The sequence below is a fragment of the Prionailurus bengalensis genome, chromosome D2 (assembly GCF_016509475.1).
Source record: "Prionailurus bengalensis isolate Pbe53 chromosome D2, Fcat_Pben_1.1_paternal_pri, whole genome shotgun sequence".
Lineage (NCBI taxonomy): Eukaryota > Metazoa > Chordata > Mammalia > Carnivora > Felidae > Prionailurus > Prionailurus bengalensis.
In genome coordinates this window covers 46,101,600-46,124,554 of record NC_057351.1, presented here as the reverse complement: position 1 = coordinate 46,124,554, position 22,955 = coordinate 46,101,600, and the positions used below count along the sequence as shown (strand labels likewise).

At 47.3% G+C, this 22,955-nt stretch overlaps 1 protein-coding gene across 3 annotated transcripts in view; it reads left to right on the top strand.

Annotated features, from left to right (window-relative positions):
- ARHGAP22 (Rho GTPase activating protein 22) overlaps positions 1 to 22,955 on the top strand; it is a 171,290-nt gene that overhangs the window by 749 nt on the left and 147,586 nt on the right. The gene's annotated exons all lie outside the window — the stretch shown is intronic.

The window sequence follows — 22,955 nt, the reverse complement described above, 5'->3', positions numbered from 1 at the left end:
ACCTGGACACCTTCATCAGATGATGCTTGAAATCCCAGATACTAGAGGCAGAAATGCAGACAGTGGTCTTCAACCTTGCTGTACGTTAGACTCATGAAGGAGCTTTTAAAAATCCACAGGTATTTTTAAATACTCGGAGACTGGTCTGGAGTGGGTTCCAGACATCAGCGTATTTTTTAATTCCCAGGTGAAACTCATAAGCAGCCAGGGCCAAGGAACCACCAGACCGAAGCTTGGGAGGCCTCAGACCGTACACAGCAGCCCTTGCTGGGGTCTGAGTGGATATTTGTAGGGATGAGGAGTCAAGCTCTGTGGTCACAAAGCCAGGTCGCCTGCATCTGACTCTGGGCTGGACGCGTGCTACGGGACACTTCTCATAATGTTTAACATCCTGCGTCTGTCTCCCTTTCTACAATAGGGGTGGGAAACAGCTGAAATTAGCCCTTCATTCTGTTTGGTTCTAACGCATTAGGGGGCTGTAAAATCTCCAGGTACTTTCCTCTCAGCTGGGTTTATAGCATCATCTGATTAGAAAGGAAAAGTCACTTGCTTTTTGTGGAAGGTTCTGGCCACCAGATTTTCACCGCATAGCAGATACGCACCCCCCAGCTTCAGAGTAGAGATGATAATTCTTTGGGGGGAAAAAATGAGATATTGCACGAGATACCTGAATTTAAAGAAGCTGATAGAACTAAATTTTTAATGGCAGTGAAATTCACACAACAAAATTAACCATTTTAAACCGAACAGTTAATTCAGTGGTGATTCACACATTCACAACGTTGTGCAGCTTTCACCTCTCTCCAGTTCCAAAGCATTTTCACCACCCAAAAAGAAAACCCCATACCAGCTAAGCAGAGGCTCCCCACCTCCCCCAGCCCTGGCAACCATTGATCCACTCTCTATCTCTAGGACTTCCCAATTCTGGATATTTCATATAAATGCAATCATAGAACATGTGTCCTTTTGTGTCTAGAGTGATGTTTTTGAGATGGATCACATGGGAACACATATCAGTACTTCATTCCTTTAGACTTAATTTTAAAATCATTATGTGGCCACCAACAGCTCGGCAGCTTTGTAAAAAACGGGCCAGCCATGCTGTTCCGTAGAAGGCTTCTGAAAAAGAGGAAAGTTGGGCAGTACAGAGGAAGCAGTTTCTTCTCATCCTTGGTCTCTCTGGGTCCACCCTTCTGTCTCTCTCCCTTTCTGTTTCTCTTTCTGTCTCTCTCTGTCTCTCTGTCTCTCTCTCTGACTCTCCCCCTTCTCTCTCCTCTCTCTCTCACCATAGATTCTGGAGGAGCCCATTTGGGAGCGGGAGCTTGCTTTTAACTGAAATTAAATTGGGAGACTGGGGGGCAAATGGAAGATCCTTCGGGGTAAAGTTGTGCTGCTGTACATTTCTTCACTCTGCCCAGAGTTTTGTCAGGTCAAGGACCTGCCATATACCAGGAAACCAGAGGCCAGCCAGTACATTGTCTCCCACTTGGGGAGACCTGTCACCCAGCCATAAGTACCGCCCTCGGCTCCGCCACTTGTAAATGTTTCCTGTGGCATGACCCTGCCCGTTCTCACCACCTGCAGCCTCTTTGCTCCCCAGCTTCCCACACTGCTGCCCACTGGTCTGCCTAGTTCTGTCCCATGGACTACTGGATTCCCCCAGTTAGCTGACCCCCCTGGTTCCTCCCCATGGCGGGTCCAAATCACGGTGGGCAGAAAGATGATAACCTCTGCCCATGCTGAGCCAGAGAGTCCAGAAGGAAAGGGAAGGCTGCTCTGAGTCTGGTCATCCCTTCAGGATCCCAGCTCCTTGGCCCACAAGCTAACCTTCAGGACCAAGATCAGGGAGCAGCTTAGACTGGCCATCGTCCATCACAACCCTCTCCAGCGTCCTCCCAACTCGGGCTTTGCTCACTTGGTCTTTCTCTGAAACATCACCTCTCCCCTCCCTGCTGTGGATGGTGGGGACGTGAGGAAACCACAAGAACCCAGATGGGGAGGCAAGAGTGTGCACTGGGAGAATAGGAGACTCAGAGAGGGGAACTGAAATCATAGGGAGGGAAGCAGTGGAGGAGAAATAGCTTCATACTATGTCAGACTCTTTTTCATGGGCAAGAGGGAGCTATTGAAGGTTGTAAGCGTAGGACTCTTTGGATCAGAATTATAGGACACCTGAAATGTACAATATTATATGTCACTATACTTGCAATTTCAAAAACAAAGAAAAATAGATCGGATCTGTGGTTACTGGAGGTGGGGCCGGTGGGGGAAGGGTAATTGGGAGAAAGTGGTCAAAACGTACAAATTTCCAGTTATAAGATAAACAGGTAGTAAACAAGAGGGCTGGAATGTACAATGTGATGACTGTAGTGATATATTTAGAAGTTAAGAGAGTAGAGCCTAAGAGTTATCATCATAAGGAATGATTTTCTCTTTTTGTAGCTGTATGAGATGGTGGGTGTTAACTAAATGGCAGTGATCATTTCACAATAGATGTAAATCAAACTGTTTTGTTGTACACCTTAAACCCATACAGTGCTGGGTGCCAATTATATCCCAATAAAACAGGAGAAGAAAGGGGCGCCTGGGTGGCGCAGTCGGTTAAGCGTCCGACTTCAGCCAGGTCACGATCTCGCGGTCCGTGGGTTCGAGCCCCACGTCGGGCTCTGGGCTGATGGCTCGGAGCCTGGAGCCTGTTTCCGATTCTGTGTCTCCCTCTCTCTCTGCCCCTCCCCCATTCATGCTCTGTCTCTCTCTGTCCCAAAAATAAATTAAAAAAACGTTGAAAAAAAATTAAAAAAAAAAACAGGAGAAGAAGAATTATTTATAGGAAGACTGATGTGGCAGCAGGGTATGAAGTCAGCTGTCACCTAGATTCTTACAAAGACGTCCTTACTGGTCTTCCTGACCACGGAAGCCCATCCGTCTCTTCTTAAAATTTGTTTTTTTTTTTTTCAACGTTTATTTATTTTTGGGACAGAGAGAGACAGAGCATGAACAGGGGAGGGGCAGAGAGAGAGGGAGACAAGAATCGGAAACAGGCTCCAGGCTCTGAGCCATCAGCCCAGAGCCCGACGCGGGGCTCGAACTCACGGACCGCGAGATCGTGACCTGGCTGAAGTCGGACGCTTAACCGACTGCGCCACCCAGGCGCCCCTAAAATTTGTTTTTTAATGTTTATTTGTTTTTGATAGACAGAGAGAGACAGAGTTGAGCGGGGAAGGGGCGGAGAGAGAGGGAGACACAGAATCCGAAGCAGGCTCCAGGCTCTGAGCTGTCAGCACAGAGCCGGACGCGGGGCTCAAACTTACAGACCTTGAGATCATGACCTGAGCCGAAGTTGGACACTCAACCCACTGAGCCATCCAGGCGCCCCCATCCGTCTCTTCTTAATACTGCAGCTGGAATGGGGCTCTTAAAGCCTAAATCTGATGAGTGTCACTCGCTGAGCTCATCCCAGTGGATTCCCGTGTCAGCACTCCATCTGACTCACCATTACCCATCACTTCATCTCCCATGTCCCCCACTTGCTAGGAACCAGCAATACTGGCTTCCTTGCTACTCCTCAGATGTGCCAGGTTTTTGCATGTGCTCTGCCCTCTCTCTGAAGTGCCCCTCCCCCCAGGCATCCACGTGACTTACACACTGACCTCCTTCAGACTTTGACCCAAATGCCATCTTCTTTCAAGGCTTCAACTGACCACCTGTCTGTGTCCCGATAGGATAGGATATTCAGTAACTGAGTCATGGGTCGCCTGACCATCACAGTGACTCAAAGATCCAGGCTGATGAGACAATGATCTCACGTGGTGCAGGTGGCCAGCCCAGGGGGTAAAGAGAGCGACTGAGCTCTAGAAAAGTCTCAGGCCAGCAATAAAATCCTTGGTCTGGAAGTCCTGCATGCCACACTCATTGTCAACTCATTGTCCAACTACCCATAAAGAGTCCCAGGAAATATAGTACTACGACGTACCTAGAAGGGCGAATGGGCAGTATTTGGCTAACGGCAGTAATGACCGCACTATTTGCCACCCACCCCGACATTCCTCTTCTTCTTACCTGCATTATTTTTCTTCACATCATTTGTTACTATCTCATATGTTTGTGCATTTAACAGCGTTATGGAGGGGTAGGTTGCATAGGATAAAATTCACCCATTCTAAGTATACAATTCAATGATTTTTAGTATATTTGTAGAGTTGTACAATCATCACCATGACCGAATTTTGGGACATCTTTGTCACCCAAAAAAGTTCCCTTGGGCACATTTGCAAATAATCCTTACTCCTGCCCCAGCCCAAGGGAACCATTGCTCTGCCTTTTGTCTTTATAAATTTGCCTTTTTGAGACACTTTATGGAAATGGAATTCTATATTATGTGGTCTTCTGCATGAGGATTCCTTCACTTAGCATAAGGTTTTTGAGGTTCATTCATGTTCTTGTGTGTATCAGTGGTTTGTTCCTTCTTAGCTGAACGATACTCTGATTGTGTGGATGTACATTGTTCGATTTATTGTTTGATGGCCTAGTGTAATGGCCTGTCCTGAAGAAAGTTCCATGTTACTTGAAAATAACGTACATTCCGCACCCATTGTAAAGGGTGTCCTATACATGGCAATGAGGTCACATGGGTCGATCATGTCATTCCAGCCTTCGGTCTCATTGCTGATGTCGTGTCTAGTTGTTCTCTCAGTTATTGAGACTGGGATATGGAAATCTCCAGCTCTTGTTATTCAACTGTCTGCCGTCAGTGTTTGCCTCATGTATTTTGAGGCTCTCTCAAGCGTGTATATATTTATAATTGTTACAGCTGCCTTGTGGCCTTGGTTGGACAACCAGTCCATCTCTGCACCTGTCTCTCCTTGCTCCTCACCCCTCACACTCACTCACGGTCAGGAGGAAAGGCAGGTATGTTAGTTTGCTCTAGCTGCCATAACAAAGTACCACAGGCTGAGTGGCTTAAACAACAGAAACTTATTTTCTCATCATTATGTACACTAGAAATCTAAGATGAAGGTGTTGGCGAGGTTAGTTCCTTCTGAGGCTTCTCTCCTTAGCTTGCAGATGTCTGTCTCTGTCCTAATTTCTTCTAACCAGTTATGTTGGATTAGAACCCAATCTAATGACTTCATTTCGACTTAAACCCCTCCTTAAAGACCCTATCTCCAAATACAGTCACATTCTGAGGTGCTAGGGGTTAGGAATTCAGTATATGAACTTGGGGTGGTGAGGGTGGATACAGTTTATCCCATAATATCAGGAAAGAGCCCTCTTGTTGTCCTGGGCTGCAAGCTGGCAACCCTGAGGCCTCTGTGCCCCAGGAACAAGGAGGCTGGAGAGAGAGGCTGGGCAAAACCCCTGGCGAACGTCTAGACAGAAGCTTTGCCAGACACACTGCCCGCTGGGGAGCCAAGCGGAAGCCCACACTTACCCACCCCCAGCAGCAGAACCAAGTAGGGGCTGAGTCAGAGGCTTTCCTTAGGGAGCCATTTTCTTCAGATGATTTCTGTTTCTGCACATCTGGGAGAAGTGATCTGACCCTGAGAATGATTGCAAACTAGCAAACCGCAGAGAGGGCTCTCGGCCTTTCTGCACTCTGCAGCTCCTCCTCCCCTCCAGTCTCCTTTAATGCTGCCCAGCTTTGTGGAGGCAGAGCAGCGCCCCCTGTTGGCCAGTTAAGGAAGCTGAGGCTCAGGAAGTTCCTTGACTTCCAAAGGCACACAGCCAGTGAATGGCAGAGGCTGGACTCAACCCAGACCTGAGCTGGCCCGTCTCTAGTGTTCATTCATAGCTGCACCTCTACCTTTAGGGACATTGACCACACCGTTGGCCACAGCCATCAGATCCCCTGCCTGAATTTGGAATGTGCCCATCCAGCTCTCTGCACTGGGTTAGTGGTGCAAACTGGCTTCTCTCAACATGTTAGATGGCTGGCTGTACTGCTTGCCAGATAGACCCTGGACGCAAGGATAGGAGAAAGCTGCATCCTGGTGACCCGGGAGGAAGGGGAAGATGAACATGGCTTTGACTTTCCCATGGCTTTGACTTTCAGAGAGCTGCCCTAAATGCCAACTCACAGTCAGGGCATCCTGAAACCAGCTTTGCCCAGTGTTCAGTTAACAAATGGTCTTTCCTCCTCTACCCATATCTCTGCTCCCTCCTCCTTTTAGCCCCATGTCATGATCCAGTTCCGGCTAACTTACCAGTACACAGGGAAAATCAACCCTCCCACCTTGCTACTGACATCATTTTCCCAATTTGGAAAAGATAAGGCTAGTCCTTAGAGAAAGCCAGGCATGGATGTAGATCTTAGGTCCACCACTTACTCTGTGAGCTTATTCAGGTTATATGGTCTCTTCATTTGGGTAGGGGAGATCATGGTAGGCCATATCACAGAACTGTGATCCTTTATAAGGATCCTTTATAAGGATTACACACCTAATAAAATAAATAAGTACTTAAATAAATACATAAATACATACATACATACATAACAGATTTCAAAGAAGGGCACATGGTAATTCCTGAAAGAATAAGAATTCCTGTCCAGACAAACCATTGGATTCTGTTGTTAATCTCTGGCTCTGAGCTGTTGCCTTTGGTAATTTTTTGAAAAGAAGCAGAATGACCAGCTTGTGCCTGATGGAGACTCTGTGTAGGGGCACAAGGACCCCATACTTGGAGTCAGGCACCCCCATTTTATTTCTCCAGCATTCAGGGAATGCAAATCCAATACCAGTCAACTGAGGATCCCAGAGAAAGTCAGACTGTCATAGAGATGAAAGCTCGCTGGGGCCATTAAAGGTGACAAGTCTGGGAAGTTCACTCACGGGATCCCTAATGAAGGGTTGGTAGTTCATTTGGCCACTCAGCACTCAATCATTGTGCCAGGCACTGTTCTAGGCACTGGGGATACAGCTGGTAACAAAACCGATAAAAATGCCCACTTCCTGGAGCTCATTCATCACTTGTTATAATCTAATGGAGGGATCTAGAGGAAGCTGCTCTTCGAAGTCTTCCATATGGACCAAGGGCCTCTGGGAGGTGAATCAGGATCTTCTAGAGACAGGAAGGTAGGAGGTACAGTAGGAGTTGTTTGTGAAAAAGAATAGTCATTCTGCAGCAGCTATGAAGTTTGACATGGGAAGAGCGTAGAAATTGTCACTCCCACCCATACAACAAGGAAGACTATAAATGGACTTATAATCAATGATTTTTCTTAGACCTGTCAGAAAATTCAAGTCACAGGGCAAACCACCACCTCAAATCTAAAGACGTAGGCAATTCGCAAAATAACAGCCAAGATCAGTCTACCTGACGCAGAAGCCACTAGAATCATAATCTGGTATGAACACTTAAATGCTAAATTTGACTAACTTCTGGAGGCTGAGTGTGGATTCGCTTGAGAGTGAGAAACTCCTGGAAGCCCAGAATTAGCAGGGCGGGGGAGAGGAGAACACTTTCATGGGTTTTGCCTCCAGGAACTGCACCAGAGTCTCAAGATGAAGAATCAAGAAAAATTCCTGTGTGTTTTGGACAGGGGAAAGGGAAAAGTAACCACTTGGCAATATGACCAGAATGTTACCCATAAGAAAGTCCTTCCCTCCAAGTAAAACATCTCACCAGAGCCACAGCGGCCTAGTGGAAGGACTCCAACTAGTCCTTCCAACTCCAACTTCCTCTAGAAGTTTGTTTGCCAACTCCAGCTTCCTCTAGACTTCCCTCTCACCGGGGGGGAGGGGAAGAGTGGCCTATTTAATAGTTCTGAGGGTCATAGCCCAGCGACTCAGGCCCACAAAAAGACTGATGATTATAAGATTATAAAATGCTTCTCCTCCTCACACCTTCCCAACACATCAGCAGGGCTCAAGTATAGCCACGTGTCGCAACTGAAAGAGCCGTAAGACACAGGATCTATTTAGGAAGGAGTTCTTAGGGAAACCTAAAGACAGTAGAGAAGAAAAGAAAATAAGGAAGCTAGAAAAATGGAAGCCTCTGGCACCTAAAGATATGATAAACGTTAATCACAGCACAGCGCCCGGCCAAGTTAACATAAAACCTCAAACTAAGATCTATTTACTTCAGTTTCTGTCGCTCAATACATTAGGTATGGCTTCCAACCAAAAATTACAAAGCATGCTTAAAAAGTAAGAAAAAAAAAGCCTAAAGAGATAAACTAAATAAATAAATAAATAAATAATAAATAAGTATTAGATGGTTGCATATGTAAGGAGCTTGGAAGTCTCACCACTCTGTCCTAAGACCAGGTACCAGCTAAACATTGAAAAATCAGCAACTCTTCTAGGATCCATAAGAGAAGGGAGGACACAGGGCAAATCACTACCTCCAAGATTGGGGACAGACAGGCAAGCACAGGGAGTCACCACTTACTACAGCAGGGATTCACATGTAAAAGGAAGCTGCCCTGGGAACCAGGGCCAGCGAAGCAAAACCTGCAGTGTAACTGATGAATTGCTGGAGGTTCGGTGTGGAAAACTGAGAGTTAAGAACTCCAGGGGAAACCCAATCATTAGGAGAGTCCCACAGTATCTTGAGATTTACCACCAAGAGTTTGACCAGGTTCCCACAGTAAATGTCAGCGGGAGGAGAGGAAAAGGAACCATTTTTGAAATACACCAGAGTGCTCTGTTCTTTTTGTTTTTTTTAAGTTTATTTGTTTATTTTGAGAGAGAACACAAGTGGGGGAGGAACCGAGAGAGAGGGAAAGAGAGAGAGAATGCCAAGCAGGCTCCGTGCCATCAGTGCAGGGTCCAATATGGGGCTCGAACTCACAAACTGTGAGATCATAACCTGACCCGAAACCAAGAGTCAGACACTCAACCCACTGAGCCCACCCAGGTGCCCCAGGAGAGTGCTCTGTTATTAACAAGGCCTGACCTCAGAAGAAACTAGTCAATCAGAGCCCAAACCGATGGGGTGTTATTAGAGCCTAACTGACCAAGAGAAAGTAAATACCCAGCCCCAGGCAGCTCTAGCCAAGTATCAGAATCAGACTCAGCCATGGCAGAGATTTTGGAATTGTCAGGAAGGGGATTTGGGGGAGCCTGGGTGACTCAGTTGCTAAGCGTCCGGCTTCAGCTCAGGTCACGATCTCACAGTTCATGGATTCGAGCGCTGCATCGGGCTCTGTGCTGACAGCTCAGCGCCTGGAGCCTGCTTCAGATTCTGGGTCTCCCTCTTTCTCTCTGCCCCTCCCCCTCTCATGCTCTGTGTCTCTCTCTGTCTCTCTCAAAAATAAATAAACATTAAAAAATAAATAAATAAAAAGTAAGGCGGGGGATGTAAAATAACTCCAATGAGTATGTTAAGGACTTTATGACTATACCATGAGTTATGTCCAGTGGCTCTGAGGCAGGGACCAGCATGGAGGAAGTTCACTGGACCAAGGCTGCGGGGAGTCAGCAAGCAGGACCGAGCTGAGGGGGAGGCTGGATTGTGACATAAGTACAACAGGGCGTCGGTCAGCTGCCCACTCAGCTGAGGCTCGGGTGGACCTCAAGCTCTGTGCTCACTTGGGGCGAGAAGGCCAGGCCTTCATACCCACACTGAGCAGCCATCAGAGGCGGCTGCCCCCAGGAAGGGAGGTACCTTAGGTAGGCAGTGAGGAAATCTCCACCACAGGGAGAGGCTGAGGGCTGCCTATCAGTCCTCGGGGCGTCTGGGTTGCATAGCAGAACCCACTACAGGCCATCTCTAGATTCCCACTGGTATAAACTAGGCCGTGAATGCACTTTTCTCTACAAGGTGACGAATTTGAAGGATACACCCCCAGAGGCCGATGTGCTGGGTCAGGGCCGTGCGGTGTACTCTTCCCTGAGTCCGGTCATTGGGCCACAGCTGCCTCTGGAGGGTGGCATTCCTCTCTCCACTCAGACTCCCCGGGGTTGATGGATGGCAACGCGAGCTCTGTCCCTCCCCTGCGAGACATATGACTGTTGTCCCCACCTCTTACCTGTACCAAAGAAAGTAACTCCAGGGGGCTGCATGGAGAATGAGGAGGGGTTGAAGCCCATTCTGTGATGAATTCCTGTTGGTTATGAATATGCTTTAACTGATATTACTGAGTCCGTGATTTGATGACTTCCGGAAGTCTTTATCCTTCCAGTTTGCTAACAGGGGTCACCACGAGGAATCAGAGGCCTTGAAAGCAGATTTCTGGGCCTCTCTGTGGTTTGGAGACCCCAGGGGTGGAAGGTGGAGCCAACAGAATAAGCAGTCAGCTCCATCACATAGGTACCATCTGGCAAGACTCCTGTGCCTAGTCCTTGGCCCTAGAAAGGGACAGAGCCACCTGGTGTTAGATACCTCAGCAGGTTGGGGTTGAGATAGCAGCTTAGCCCCCGCTCGCTGGTGGCCTTGAACACATATTTACCACCTCCGGGCCTTTCTTTCCTCCTAAAACACGAATTAAAACATCTTTGGAGGGTAATATGTGTGAACCATAATATCAGGGCTTGGTGCATGGTACGTGCTCAGCAAATGGTAACTGGGGACGGTGTCGCCTTGCTGTCAGGGCTGGCTCTGAGACTGTATGAGTGCATGTCTGGGACACGTATGCGTGCATGTATGAGTGCATTGAGGGCCATCCTGAACAGAGTAGTCAGGCCAGATTCACATGCCCACTGCAAGCAGGAGAAATGGGCCTCATGTCAGTCCCCGGCTGCCTCGTCTGGTCATTGCCCCTTTCTTTGAATCATAGAGTACTGTGTTCAAGCCTTTGCCTTGGGATTGATGCTCCAGGAAACACACAGTATAGGGCCAGGGCCCTGAGGCTAGACAGTACCTTTCTGCAAATGACAGACATGTCCTTCTCCCAGGCTGGGCCAGCCCCAGGCCCAGACCGTAGAGCATGCCCTGAATGAAGCCTCCTGCACCTCTTAAGCCTTGTACACTGTCAGCAGAGCCCAAATGCCCAGCCCCGCCAGGGGGTTCTTACACTGTATGTGCAGAATTACAGATTTGGGATCTTTTAAGTCCCTTGGGATATTGGCAGAGATTGATATCCAAAATTGAAAATGTGGGGAGAGGAGAAAAATGCCATGGACACAGACCTGAGATGCTCCCCACTGCCCTGCCCTGGGATAGACCAGAGCCCCTGCCCTATGTCTGGTTCTTTGCCCTTTCCCAAACCCTGTCCTGGGCATAGGCCCAGGAGAGAATGTGACAGGCCCTGGCCTTGAGGGTTCACATCTAGAGGAAGGAAAATGGCCTTGGATATCTGTCTTACCCTCTCTGATTCTCTGACACCAACTGAGTATCAAAACAATTCAATTCAATTCAATTCAACTCAACTCAATTCTGATGCTAGCTGCCCAGAATTAGCACAGATCCCGCAGGCTAAGGACTCAGTCCCACAAAACTGCCCCCACTTCAGACACTAGTTGCAAATGGCTTGTCCAGGCACTTCTGTCCAGCTTGACTATGTTCAGGGATTCACATGAGCCCCTTCTCAGTTTTGACGATTACTCAAATGGCTCAGAGAACTCACGAAAATACTTGGCTTACTGTTACTGGTTTGTTGTAAAAGGTACAATTGAGGGGCAGCCCAACGGGAAGAGATGCATAGCCAAGGTATGGGGTGAAGGTGGGGGACACCCGGAGCAACCATGTCCTCTCCGGGTGTGCCACCATCCCAACATCTCCAAGCCAGAAGCTCTGTGAACTTTGTCATTGGCGGGGGGGGGGGGGGGGTGCAGATTTCATGGAGGTTTTATGCCATAGACACAATTGACCAAATCATTGGCCACTGGTGACTGAGATCAACTTTGAACACTTCCCAGCAGCTACCATTTATTGAAAATGTACTCAATGTTGGGGCGCCTGGGTGGCTCAGTCGGTTAAGCGTCCAACTTCCGCTCAGGTCGTGATCTCACGGTTCATGGGTTTGAGACTCAGGTCAGGGTCTATGCTGACAGCTCAGAGCCTAGAACCTGCTTCAGATTCTATGGCTCCCTCTCTCTCTGCCCCTCCCCTGCTCACTCTCTGTCTCTCCCTGTCTCTCAATAATAAATAAACGTTTAAAAAGTTAAAAAAAAAAAAACAGAAAATGTACTCAATGTTAAGCTTCATCTGTTTCTTCCCAAGTCTTCATAATAGCACTGAGGGCTGCTCATCCCAAGGAGGATCATCCCAAGGAGGATCCCAAGGAGGATCCGTTCATCCCAAGGAGGATCTGAGAGGCTAAGACTTGGTGGGTGGGAGTAGGTTTGTCAGGATTCAAACCCAGCCTGTTTCTCACCAACACCCTGTCAGGACTCCTGGGCTGGAATCAAGGCATAAGAAGTTCAGAACCAAGCAGACCTAGTTGGACAGTCTGTGTTAGAACTGGGTGCAATTTGGGGGCAGGAGGGGTTAGCTGTTGCGGTATAACAAACAGTAAAACTCAGTAGCTTCGAAGAGTAAGCAATTATTCTTGCTGATGGGTCAAGCTCTCCTGGCCTTCACAGTCTTCTGTGCTCAGGGGATGGGGAGTCCATGGTGGGGGTGCTGGTTAAGGATGGCCTCGCTCACTTTTGTGGTGGTTGCTGGCTATCCGCTAGGGAAAAATCTGGGGTGATGGAGCCACGTGTCTCTCACGGATACAGAGAGGGCTGAGGAATTTGGGAGATTTTTGCAATCAATCTACCACAGGAGGGACACGGCTGCTTCTAAGTATTGGATGCTCATTTTCCTGGGTCTCTCCTGAGGCTAGATTTCCTAGAGGTAAGCCAAGCATTTGGGGAAGCACTTTCTGTTTTAGGTGACATGCTGTGCACGTATAAATCCTCTCCTTTGCTAGGACCCTGGGTGGCTGAGTGCGGTTAGGTGTAGAGCAGAGACTACCTCCTGGGAGCCTTGAAGCTGAGGCACAACGAGAGCTTCTCTCCCCTGTCTGGCCTGAGACAGAAGGAAGGCCCAGCAAAGCCTTCCTGGGTGAGTGCGCATGCAGAGGGAGTCCCGTCGTTTGCAAGAAAAGGCAATGTGAGCACCATCTGGCCTAATTCCTGCTAAAATCAGCCATCTTTAAGCCGAAGGAAAGTTAGGAAAGCACTTCACAGTGGAAATGCAAAATAACAGCACCGGAAGGAATGGCCCTTAACTTGAGCATATTGCAAATAGCAAGTGCGTATTTCTGAAGCCATTTGATGCACTGCAACGTGCCCTGGTGGCAGTGTTGAGTTATGATGAGGATGTAAGTCCCAGAGACAGGTGGACCTGGACTTCGATCTCAGCCCCACCCAGACTCCCTGCATGACCTCCGTTAGGCCACAGCCCAGCCCTCAGCTCCACCAAAGTTCACGCTGGCAGACCCTGCTCCACCGTGTGAGCTCATAAATGTGATTTGATCATAACATGTTCATCCCTGCTGTGAAGGGGTGAGTCATGGAAAAGGGGCTCGTTCGCAGGACTTCCTCTGTGTCGTCTAACTTCCCCACAGCCCTGTTGTCCCTGTTTTACATACGAGGGAGCTGAGGCTCAGCGAACACGAGCCACTGATCCCAGTTCCCAGAGCTACCCATTGGCATGGCGATGAATTTGAACTCAGGTCTCCTGGACCTAAAGTCTAAGTAATTTCCATGACCCCGAAGGCCTCCCTGGACTGACTCCTTCTAAAAGACCTCTGGTGACCAGATACCAGAAGAGCATGACGGTCACAAAACATCATGTGCTTTGTGTGGATATTTCTCCTACACTTCTCTCAACACAATGGCTCAGGTGTGATTACCTGAGAATCAACCTTATTTATTTTTTTAATTTTGTTGTTTATTTTTTTACATCCAAATTACCTCCAAGTTTACATCCAAATTAGTTCGAATCAACCTTATTTACAGAGAAGCAACACTTTTTTTGTGAGTTTTTGATGTTTATTTATTTATTTATTTTGAGAGAGAGAGAGGAAGCACAAGCAGGGAAGGACAGAGAGAGAGGGAGAGAGAGAATCCCAGGCAGGCTCTGCACTGTCAGTGAACCCTGAGATCATGACCTGAGCTGAAATCAAGAGTCAGACACTTAACCAACTGAGCCACCAGGCGCCCCGGGAAGCAACATTGTTATTAGGAGCCAGGCCTCCCATTAGGGTTAGAATGTGGTAGAATCCTTTCACCCTGACCAAACTGCTCAACGTGCTTCTCTTTGGCAACATGAGAACTTAATCTTTCTTGGAGTTGGCTCAAAATGGCTACCTTTTTGTTGACCCAACATGTTCTCTCAGATCTGAAAGATGCCATCGAAGTTATCTAGTCCAATTCCTGCGTTTTCCACAAGAGAAAGGTTATCTGTAGAGGGAAAAGACCTCAACTGCATGGGACTCAGAACATTGGGATAGGGCCTCAAGTTCAGAGACCAGGTACTTAACATCAAAGTTTTCCTGGGTTGTCCAAAGAGATGTGCATAAATGCTCTTATTCAATCCTCTCGACAGTCCTGGCTGGTATTCATGTCCCCATTTTGAAGAAGAGGAAACAAAGGCATGGAGAGATTAACTCATCTGTCCAGGGCCACACCCCTCACCAGTGGCCAACCTGGCACCGGAAGGCAAGTGTGACTGCAGAGGCTGATTCAAGAAGAACAACCAGAAATACACATGCCTACCCCAAATTAGGGAAATTCATTTCACACCGAGAATACACTCCAACCACTAGTCATTTCAGGAAGTGGTATTTTGTGATTGACTTGACTTCCTCTTAAGAAATGTGAGAGCAACCAGGTTCCTTTTTTCGGGATGTGCCTTCCAAAACATTCTTGCTGTGGCAGTTTCTGTGTTAACCCAGGCTCCCCCTCCCCCTGGAGACTGGACCGGGGCTCCTCTGAACCAGGAACTTGGTGATGAGACCAGATTCCTTTAGCAGCAGGGCCACTCTTTTGCTCCAAAGAGTTCTCAAGTGATAGAGGTGTCCCCTGACCCAGACAACAAGGGGCCTGGTGGGCTGTCTGTTGTTCAGTCCACTTTAATGTGTTTGGGGCAAAAGTGATACACCCCTCTCTCCACAACCAATCCCAACCTTCAACCAAGGTTCCGTTGCAGATTTGCCCTAGATGGCTCAATCGTTCATTCGATAAATAGTTATTAAGGTCTCTAGAGACACAAAGTTAGACAAGGGATGATGTGGTTTCTGGAAGAACCCAGAAGGAAAGTTAAGACATGCTCACAGAGCTAATCAAAACTGCTACCATGCTGCCTTCCCTCACATTGCTACACAGAGGCAGATGCCAGGCTGTTCTGGCAGAGCTCTGGGTGACCAGTTGGGGGAGATGGAGAGCAGCAAACACTCGTAAGGCCCCTTGGTCCATGGCCCAGATGGTCCATGGCAGGCCGTTTGAAGGCAGGAGGGGAAGGCAGAGCTCATAGTAGGAGGACCAGGCAGAACCAGGAAGTCCCCAGAGGTGTCCAGGCTAGGTCCGCAGGCCTGTGATCCCTGATGGGGCCCACAGGAGCACATTTTGCAAGTAACTACCTCAGGACCGGGGGCTTTTGCTCTTAGAAAGGGGGCTGATATGTTATCGAGCAGAGTCAGTATATTCTGAGTAAACATTGTACATGAGGAAGGGGCAGAGAGACGTGCCACACATTGGTGGTGACGAGCCTACCCCCAAGTCAGCACAGATCTCCACGTTGGGCAGCAACGGATGGTGGCAGAGGAGTGGGGCTCCTGGACAGCAGGGCTCGAGTATTTTCCGGGGCAGTCACAACATGTGGCTTCATGACGGTGAGCACACATGTGTGTGAGGGGGAACCTGTGGGCGTGCGCCACTCTGCACATACACATGCACACGTGGGCGGGAAGAGTGAGACTGTGTCTGAACCTCAGCGTGATCGTGTGCTTGGGACAGAATGTGTGTGTGTGAGTGTGGGTGTGAGGCATGTACGTAAGAGTGTGAGTGTGTATCATGAGTGTGCATGCGTGTATACGAGTTTATCATGTGTTTGCACGTGCATGTATGTGAGTATAACATGCACACACATGAGTGTAGGCATGTGTGCAAGTGTGTGTGTGTGTGTGTGTGTAAGTATATGCATGTGTGTGCATGTGAGCGTTTGTGCGTGTGAGCAGGTATGAGGACTGGCAGTTTCATATGTCTGCCTTCCCCTCTCACTAGATTATAGGCTCCTAAAAGCTGTAGCCCTGCTTCTCCAGTTACCTGTGTAATAACTGGCATACAGGAGGCCACACACCTACATTTTGTGGGGGGGTCAAATATGTACCGAGCGTATGCTACCTGCTTTAAATCCTGATCTCATTTAATCTCCACCGCCACCCTGGGAGGTGGCAGTTGCTGCCCCCATTTCGCAGCCGAGGTGACTGAGGTACCGAGAGATGAAATGGCTTATTCAGTCCACTCAGCCAGAGCGTGGTGGGGCCAGATTTTGATCCCAAAACCCAGGCTCTGTCTGTTCAACCACATCACCTCCCATCACCCAGCAAACAGAAACCAAGAAAGAAAAAAAAGCTGATCGGGTGATAGAAGCTCATCGGAACACTGGGTCCGCAGAGGGTGGATGGGGGCCATGAGCCCTCGGCACTGGTATTCGGTGTGTGCCGAGCTGTAGCGGTTGCACGCTGTTCGCCACGGGCATGGCGAGTGTACCCGCCATCTCACTTCCTCTGAAATCACCTCCCCCACTCCTCTCCCTGTTGTATTTACATCAAGAGACTGCCTGATGAGCAACACAGAGCTGTAAACAGAGAAGCCACATTTGGAAAAGCTTGAAATTCTTGACCAAAACACAAGACTCACAGAGAGGTCAAAGTAAACGACAAGCTAGCGAGCAAACTCTTTTAATGGTCAGTGCAAGTAAGCGTTACCTGCATGGGTAAGAACGTAAACTTCATTACAGCTATTCCTGAGGTTATGTAATATTGCAGGAATATCTGTTACCTCCCGGTATGAGGATACAGCTCTCCGGGCCAAAATGTTGGGAAAGAATGAGCCAGGAATGCTTCTTCACAGAGTTTATTGGGTTGTCAGTGCACAGCTGGTTCTTGCGCATCATGACACAGAGTCGGATGCTTATACACACTCTGGTAACGTGTCCTTATATAGCGTTTGGCAGTTTGCAAAGAGCTCCCACATACGCAGCCTTCCTACCTTAGTATTGCCCGTTTGCAACGGTAGAAAAGAAATTAACATCTCCATTTGATGGAAGAAGGAACAGGTACAGAAAAGGTAAGGGACTCGCTCAGAGTAATTCAGATCAAGGCTGGTGGAGCCAGGAGTCAGACTCAGTTCTCTTGCTCTTCATCCTCTTGACTCCCTGCTGTGAGGGCTGTTTTCACCTGGCCACAGCAATCGTTTCCATTTTACTTCATTTGGAGCCTTAAACATCTCTTGCCTAGATCATTCCAATCCTCCTGCTCAATTCTTAGCCTCCAGTACTCGCAAGAGAGCCACCATGCACCGGCTGGGACCCAGTTCTGGCTTTGGGATGAGCTGGCCTCTCGGGTGGGAAGATGGATGAACCCAGAAGCTGTGGGTAGAGACAAGGAGTGTTGCTTCCCCCACAGAGGTAGGGGACAAAGTGGTTAGGGTACAAAGTAGGGAGCCCCCCCTCTACCTGTCAACAAAGACATTTAGGACTAACTTTAACGTTGAAGTCAACATCCATGACGAGGCACCTCCCTGTGCTATGACCAAAATAACCACTGTGCTGGGGCTTGATGCCCAGGTTACATGTTTGGACTATTCTGGGTGCCTTGCAATTCCATATAAATTTTAGAATCAGCTTGTCAATCTCTACAAAAGAGTCATCTGGCATTGTGTCAAATCTGTAGACCATTTTGGGGAGTATTGCCATCTTAATGTTAAATCTTACAACTAGTGATCATATGATATTTTTCCATTTATTTAGATCTTTTCAGCTAAATTCTTCTCAATGGTGTCTTCTAGTTTTCTGACAATAAGTGTTGCACTTGTCATACTGGATTTATCCCTGTATATTTTGTTCTATTTGATGCTATTGTGAATGGAATCATTTTCTTTTATGAGTTCATTTTCAGATTGTTCATAGCGAGTGTGTAAAAATACAATTAATTTTTGTATGTTGACCCTGTTACCCTTCAATCTTGCCGATCTCATTTATTAATTCTAATAGTTTTTTAGTAAATTCCGTAAAATTTTCTGTGTGCACGATCATGTCATCTGTGAACAGAGACAGTTTCACTTCTTCTTTCCTAATCTGGATGCTTTTCTTTCTTTTTCTTCCCTAACTGCCTTGACTAGAATCTCCAGCACACTGTGGGCTAGAAGCAGTGAGAGCAGATATCCTTTTAAATCTATTGAGACTTGTTATGTGGTCTAGCATTTGGTCTGTCCTGGAAGGTGTTCCATGTGCACTTGAGAAGAATGTGTATTCTGCTGTTCTTGGGCAAAGTATTCTATAAACGTCTGTTAGGTCTAGGTGGTTTGCAGTGTTGTTCAAGTCCTCAGTCCTGTGTTCCTCATTGCTGTTCTATCCATGACTGTAAGTGGGATATTAAAGTTTGCAACTACTATTTTTGCACTATTTCTCTCATGAGTTTATTTTTGCTTCCTGAACTTTGGTGTTCTATTGTTAGGTGAATATATGTTTACAATTGTTACATCTTCTTGATTTATAGGCTCTTTTATTAATATATATTGACCTTCTTTCTCCCTTGTCATAATTTTTGTCTTAAAGTATATTTTGTCTGAATTTAGTACTCCACTCCACCTCTCCTTTGGTTACTGTTTGTGCAGGATATCTTCTTCAATCCTTTTCCTTTAAACCTATATGTGTCTTTGAATCTAAAGGACAATAGCCCCTCCTTACCTGTGGTTTCAGTTTCCCCAGGGTCAGTTACCTGCGGTCAACCGTGGTCTGGAAGATGATCTTCCTTCTGATATATCATTAGAAGGACAATAGTCGCCAAACCTTATGTCACATTGCCTATGTCATTCACCTCATTCCATCTCATTACAAAGGTATTTTATCATCTCACATCATCACAAGAAGAAAGGTAAATACAGTCTAACAGGATATTTTAAGAGAGAGAGAGACCACCTTCATATAACTTTCATTATAGTATGTTGTTATAATTGTTTTATTTGATTATTAGTTGTTGTTACTCTCTTATTGTGCCTACTTTATCATAGGTATGTATGTATAGGAGAAAACATAGTACATATAGGGTTTGGTACTATGTGGTTACAGGCATCCACTGGGGGTCTTGGAGCATATCCCCCATGGATAAAGAGGGCTACTATAAGTCTCTTTAGACAGCATATGGTTGATGTCTTTTTAGTCCATCCTTTCACTTCAGACTTTTAATTGGAGAGCTTAACCCATTTATATTTAATGTTATCGCTGATAAAGAAGGATTCACTTTTGCTACTTTGCTACTTTTTTCTGTGTCACATATCTTCTTTGTGCCTCAAATCTTTAATTACTGACTTCTTTTGTGTTAAATAGATATTTTCTGACATACTCTTTTAATTCCCTTGTTGTTTCTCTTACTATGTATTTTTGGGTTATTTTATTAGAGGCTGCATTGGGGATTACATCTTAATTTATGACAATCTGGTTTGATTTAATACCAACTTAATATCAACAGTATTATCAAAGTATCAAAAGTATTCAAAAGTATATCAAAAGTATTCAAAAGTATATCAAAAGTATTATCAAAGTATTAAAAACTTTTCTTAGATATCTCTATTCCCACACGTGTACTTATGTGCGTGTTACACCTTCATACACTGTGTGCTTTATACACTGTGTGCTCATCAACATGAATTTATCATTATTGTTTTATGCAGTTATCTTTTAAATCAGATAAGAAAAAAAGAGAAATCACAAAGAAAAATACATCAGTCCTATCTTAAATATTTACCTATATATTTTACTGGTGTTCTTTACTTCTTTTTTTTTTTTTCAACGTTTATTTATTTTTGGGACAGAGAGAGACAGAGCATGAACGGGGGAGGGGCAGAGAGAGAGGGAGACACAGAATCGGAAGCAGGCGCCAGGCTCCGAGCCATCAGCCCAGAGCCCGACGCAGGGCTCGAACTCACGGACCGCGAGATCGTGACCTGGCTGAAGTCGGACGCTTAACCGACTGCGCCACCCAGGCGCCCCTGGTGTTCTTTACTTCTTGACATGGATGTGAGTTACTGTCTAGTGTCCTTTCGTTTCAGCCTGAAGGAATCCCCACAACGTTTCTTGTAGGGCAGGTCTGCTGACAGTTAGCTGTCTCAGCTTTGTTTATTTGGGAATGTGTTCATCACTCCTTCATTTTGGAAGAATAATTTCATCAGATATTGAACTCTTGGTTGACAGAGGTTTTGTTTTGTTTTGTTTCTCCCCAGCACTGCAGTTAAATATATCACCCACTTCAGGTTGAAGTAAGGTAGCGTGTGTGTACCAGATACTCAACAAAGGGTACACCCAGACAGGAGCTGGATTTTGAAACAGATAAGGGTGAAAAAAGTCTAGAAAGAAGTATGTCTTGGAATGGGGAGACCCCATCCAGCTGTGCCTTCTGGGTGAGCTGAGATTACTGTCAGTCGTAACCCACAAGAGCCTCACCCAGGACACATGACGACAGGCTGCAGAAGACTGCAGCCATGGTTTGGAAGGACAGTCTGTGGTTTCCAGGCTGAGACATGCGATGATTAGCATGGTGGCATAATTGGGGAAATAAGGAAGGAAATACCGTCTGCGAGGGAACGGATACGGAGGAGATGCACCATCTGTGCTGAGTCAGGAAGATTAGGAAGTGAGAGAGGAGAGGAAGGTGGAAACATGGGCTGAGAGGCATGACATGGGCATCAGCTAGAATTCAGTGAGTTGCAGGTCACTGAAAGGCAACCGAAACCAGCTAAAGCCAGAAGAGGGAATTTATCAGAAGTATATTGGAGATTTATTTACAGAATCTTTTGGGAGCTGGAGAACTAGGTTCGCAAAATGGACAAGAAAGATTCGGGGGCTCCAAAGGGCCTAGAAGCACGAGGATTATCTTCTTGCGGGACAGTGTAAGCAAGACACCCCTGCAGGATATCTCCGCCATACTGGAAGGCACCACTGTCGCAGCAGGACATTGTCACTGCCGCTAGGACTGGGAAGTCCATTCTAACCATCTCTCAGACTTTTTTGTGATACTCAAGATTAGATCAAAAACCAGGCAGGGGCATCTAATGGGCTGAGCCTAGGTCACCTGGCCACATCTGACTGCCTGCAGGGACACAGCAGATCCGTTCCTTACAGCTTCCAAAGAGGGAGATGGTGGGAGATTCCCCCATGATAGGAAGGGGCTAGATGTTTTGCAGCCTCAAAACAAGTTCCATCCCATCATTACAAATGAGGGGAAGAAAAGGTATAATTTTGAGAGCAGGGGAGTCTTGGGTAATTTTGTCAACTTGGAGAAAAGAGCCAGTGAGGGAAAGAGGGATTAAAGATGCAAAAGGAAGGCAAATGTCTAGAAGAGCAGATGGAGGTTCTGTGCCAAGGGGAGGGGTTGGGTTGCCCAGAGGAGAGGAGCAGGGGGCAGGGATTGTTGTGCAGGGGAGAGCCCTGACCTTGGGGAGAGGTGTGAGTTGAGGGAGAAGGCATCTGGGAAATTTCCATTCTTTCCCTCTGTCCCAAGCCCTGACTTTCCACAACAAGCAGGTGTTTTCACAAGGGAGAAGACTTGTTTTCCAATAATGTGAAACTGACCAAAGTGGTGAGTCACCATTTTCTAAAATCTGACTCTTTGGAGAGGGGAAAGCATTTCAGACCTGCTTCCTTGAGGGACCCAAGTGAGGACAGTTTTTGCCATTTGGGCTTGGGCAGGCTGCTGCTTGGGTGGGCAGTTGTCCTGCCACTGGGTGCCCCCCCACCCCACTGCTTCAGGGGAAGGGTGTGACAGCTCTTTGGAACATCAGTATACATATTTCCAGGACTCAGTATACCATATTTCCAGGACTATTGAGGTCACAATTCTTTTTTCCTCTCAGCCTCTGCCACAAGCAAGAGGCCAGCACAGGATACTGCCTGGCCCAAGGTATCAGACCTGTGGGATGGGGTCCTTCCTGCCCTGCCTGTAGTGCCCTGGGGGGAAACCACATACTCAGAGCAAAGCTGTCCCACTGTTAGTTCTACATACTCTCTAACAGAAGCTTCCCCTTCTAAGATACCCGCAATGAGACTTAGCAGCTCCATAAAATCTCTGTCTGAAAGCTTCCCAATTAAATGGGGAGCCCAGAAGACAGTTGGCCAAGTAAAGATTCTTAAGTGAGTAGTATTTGTCTGAACCCAACATTTACAGGGGCTTAAAAATGAGGCCTTTGAGTTCCATAGAAACCCCATGTGGTAGACATAGTTTAGCTGCTCAGAGCCCCTTCAAGAAAGGACTCAGTGCCCAGGATCAGGGCTGCGGGGAGTGGGATCAGCTGACAGCCACTAGCTCTTAGCTCTTTTAGGGTCAGCCTCAGCTTTCAAGCCAACTTCATGCTGTTCTTGGGTGGCCCCCAGCCAATGACTATGCAAGGCAGCGGTGGCCTTCTCTTCTCGAGAAGGTCCTCAGCCAATGACCCTGGAAAGTGGCAGTACACAGCCCTGACCACCTCCACCCAAAGCCAGACCCTTCTGTTGGGCCTTCTACTTTGGAGCTCCCCAGAGTGCTGGCAGAGACACTGACGTGGTACTCTGACACTCCCTTCCCACCCCACTCCTGAACACGTGTTAATTCCCAATAAAACTCTCATCTCAGCACCTGCCCTAGAGCTGGTATCCCATTCACTCATCCATCCCATACAGCAGCCCCCCCCCCTACCCCTGGACATTAGCTGTTACAAAGTTGAAGGCAATGTGGGACAAGTGCTACAATGGAGGTTGGAACAGAAGGCTGTGATGTCTGAACCCACTTGGTACCCTAGGCCCCCTCTGCCCCGACCCCAAGGCTACAAGACTCCAGACACCGTGCCCCAGGCTGCAAGTCACAACTGAGGGGCTTTCCAAGCCAA